Below are 3,355 nucleotides of genomic sequence, written 5' to 3'. Positions count from 1 at the left end.
ACAATTTTTTTTGTAGGAACAGTTTATTCACCAGAGACTTAGATTGGTACAAAGTCCCTAACTTGTCCCATAAAGCCTTAGCTGTAGCTTCCCCTGATACATTCAACAATATTGAAACTATGACACACAATCGTATTGTGCTATTTGCTTTCTGATCCAACTTATTCCATTCTTCATCGGACACTCCCGTTGGTTGAGTACCTGGATCTACCATCATCTGCTAATATTTATCCACCAAAAGATCCTCCATCTTGAGTTTCCATAACTCAAAACTCTGACCATTAAATTTCTCGATCTCTATCTTTGCACTGCTTGCCATCTTCTTTCACCACCAGAATCGATTTCGCAGATCTCCCATTGAACAGGGTCTACCACAGGCCTGAGCGAAACCCCTCAACAACAAAGGCGTCCCCTTGAAGCCAAAACATCTCTGATACCAAATGTAGGTTTTAACCTCGTATAGAAATTACCTGCATATAAATTCTAAAGCATAGAAAATAAACAATGCAAGAGAATAACACATAAAACACATATACACAGAGATTTTCCCCTGGATCCCAAAATCGGGACCAATAGCTTGATTTTTCATTATGTTCCTTTCAATGTTACAATACATATTTATACATGCCAAAGCATCCAACACCATGGACCGAAAACCATCGCATTCAAAACCATGTGCGTAAACCATGCACAAAACCATAGGTAGGTCAGCCCAACCTAATATAGGGTCCAAAATTTTTTCCCGGGGTGCTGCCCCAGACCCCGTAGAGGGGGGACACCCGCCCCCCTCAAACCCGCTGTGACCCCTCCACTGTGAAATCGGCGCAATGAAGGGGGGGCTCCGCCCCCGCTCTAACCCTCTAGTGAACTATGTCAGCTAATCGTGGAAAGGATATAACACAACCCAACAAAATCTACATATAAATTCCAGGAAAAGTAAAGGGGGACCTCATCATGGTGGTGGAACTGGCCCCAAGCTCTAATGAATTGATCATAAACAAATAGAACATCATCAAAATGCCTAATATATTTGAGTTTAATCGGACCATGATGTCTAGCATGACCCGCAGGGATGTCAAAAAACTCCCCATGCACATCAATGCCCTCGATGGTGGCTTTCACTACCTCCTAATCATTTGTGCCTCTAACATCCTACCTCCTAGTTCTCTCTATAGCAAGCTGGCAGCTGCTCTGTGGGCCCGCCCTCTAGTAGGCTTGTATCAACTCATTGATGCTCTCTAACATTAGATTCAAGATACATTTAGTCGATGAGCAAGCAAGGAGTGTACCCAGATCTCATGTAATCCAAGAATGATGGACCCTAACATCCTGGAGTGTGATAGTGGTTGTGTTGTCATCCCACGGAGGGATCAAATTTTCATTATCACTCTTAGATTCACCCTGCTAAGGCTCTACAAGTCATAAAAATAATTTAACATATATAACACACTAAACATAATAACACATAGATTAAATTCAAACACATAAATTGAAGACTTTTTAAAAATGAAAGAAAATTTAAAGACATAAACACACAAATTAAAGACAATTTAAAATTGTAGGAGATGTACCTCGAATGGGTAAATCTAGACAGTGTGCAACATCATCAACATAGATAGATACACTGCCTCTCACACTCCCACTTGTGTTGAAGCCATGATCTACCAATGAAACACGACATCTGGGCAGACTATATGATCTCTGTCAAGCTCAACCATATGTCATTGATCCTCCCACACATTGACGACCTGCTGATGGGGCGACATGGGAGAAGGCTCTGCATAAATTGAGTTGGAAGGCTATTGATTGTAAGATGGATAAAGTAGAAAAATTGAGACTTGATTCAAATCATATAAAAAAACATGTAATCATGTAATACTATCAAAATTAAAAAACATAATGTTAGGTTGAGGCAACCGTATCAAAAAGTGTCAATGCTTAAAATTACATTTAGTCAGAAATGTTAATTATTTTGGACATAAGTATGTTAGGTTTTTTCAATCTAATACTAACTATAATATAGAAAATTTATAAATAGAAATGAAAACATAGAATGTTAGCTTGAGTGAAACCATATAGGAAAGTGCCAACACCTAAATTTACATTCAATGGGAAAGGTTAATTACTTTGTACATAAAGATCTAGATTTAACTATAAGGTAGAAACATTAGAAATGAAAATGAGAAAATATAATGCTAATTTGATTAAGGGATACAATAATCAATTAACACTTCAAACTAAATTGAGTTGGTGAGGTAGGTTTTCTAGGCCATCATGATTTAAAATTAAGACTAGTATAGGGATATGTATAGAGGAATAGAGTTAAGGAATAGAAGGCAAGACTAGTATAGAGGAATAGAAGCAATATAATTTTATTTTAAGTATGTAAGAGCCGTCCAAATTAAATTACCTAATAGAGGTAAATCAATGGAAGGTGAAGGATGACTAGTTAAAGGGGTTTTGTTTTTCACATAGATATGGAAGTATCAAAATAACCAATATATGAGATGAAGGTAACATGAATACAAGAAATTCCTTCAAGTACCATGTGAATAGATTCATGAGGTTTCTTGGCTACTTTTAAATATGATGACCATTATCAACATTTTTCCATGTATGTTCTAAATTGACGAAATGAATTATTTAGATTATCTACCATATAGTGTAATGATTTTGGTTATAAGCATAGTAGAGGGAGTAACTAAAACGATTATTTTTAGAGTACATGATGATAGTGATGATTGAGATATCATCTCATCTTAGGTCATTGTTATGCCCTCTTCTTTTCTTTTCCAAAAAATGAAAGTAATTTCATAGGCAAAACAAAAATTACATGTTTCACATGCATAAAGAACTTAATAAAAGGTCTTACCCGTAGTCATACTTGTCCCCAAAGTTCTTAAAATAAAAAATATAATATATATTATCCCATAGGACTTGTAAAAATGAGAGTAACAAAGTTTCTATGCTAATTATAAAGATTATAAGCTTCCATCATATATCTTTAGAATTGAAAAAAAAAACTAATACATATAAAATAATCCAAGAAAAAAATTAGCATATAAATAGATAGTTTAGATTGAATAAAGAATGTTGACAAGAAAACCATTTCTAAACTCAAGTAGAATCATCTAGTCTTCCTAAACTTTAGAGTCCCTTTTTTGATAAGTTATCAACCAAAGTATTGAGTTCCATGTAAGCACATTCAAAAATAGTGATCAAATCTAGTATCAATACTTTAAGGTTATTAGCCAAAGACCTAGGAATAACATTTTGGATATGTCTAGCTCTACTAATCTAATTAATAACTAAAGAAGAATCTTCATAAACACACAAGTTTGAAATTACTTCCCCA

Source organism: Pinus tabuliformis, chromosome 9 (assembly GCF_031772625.1).
Source record: "Pinus tabuliformis cultivar Carrire ecotype Pingquan chromosome 9, CPIR1, whole genome shotgun sequence".
NCBI lineage: Eukaryota > Viridiplantae > Streptophyta > Pinopsida > Pinales > Pinaceae > Pinus > Pinus tabuliformis.
The sequence above is the reverse complement of the archived record's forward strand: the minus strand, read 5'-3'. Positions refer to the sequence as shown.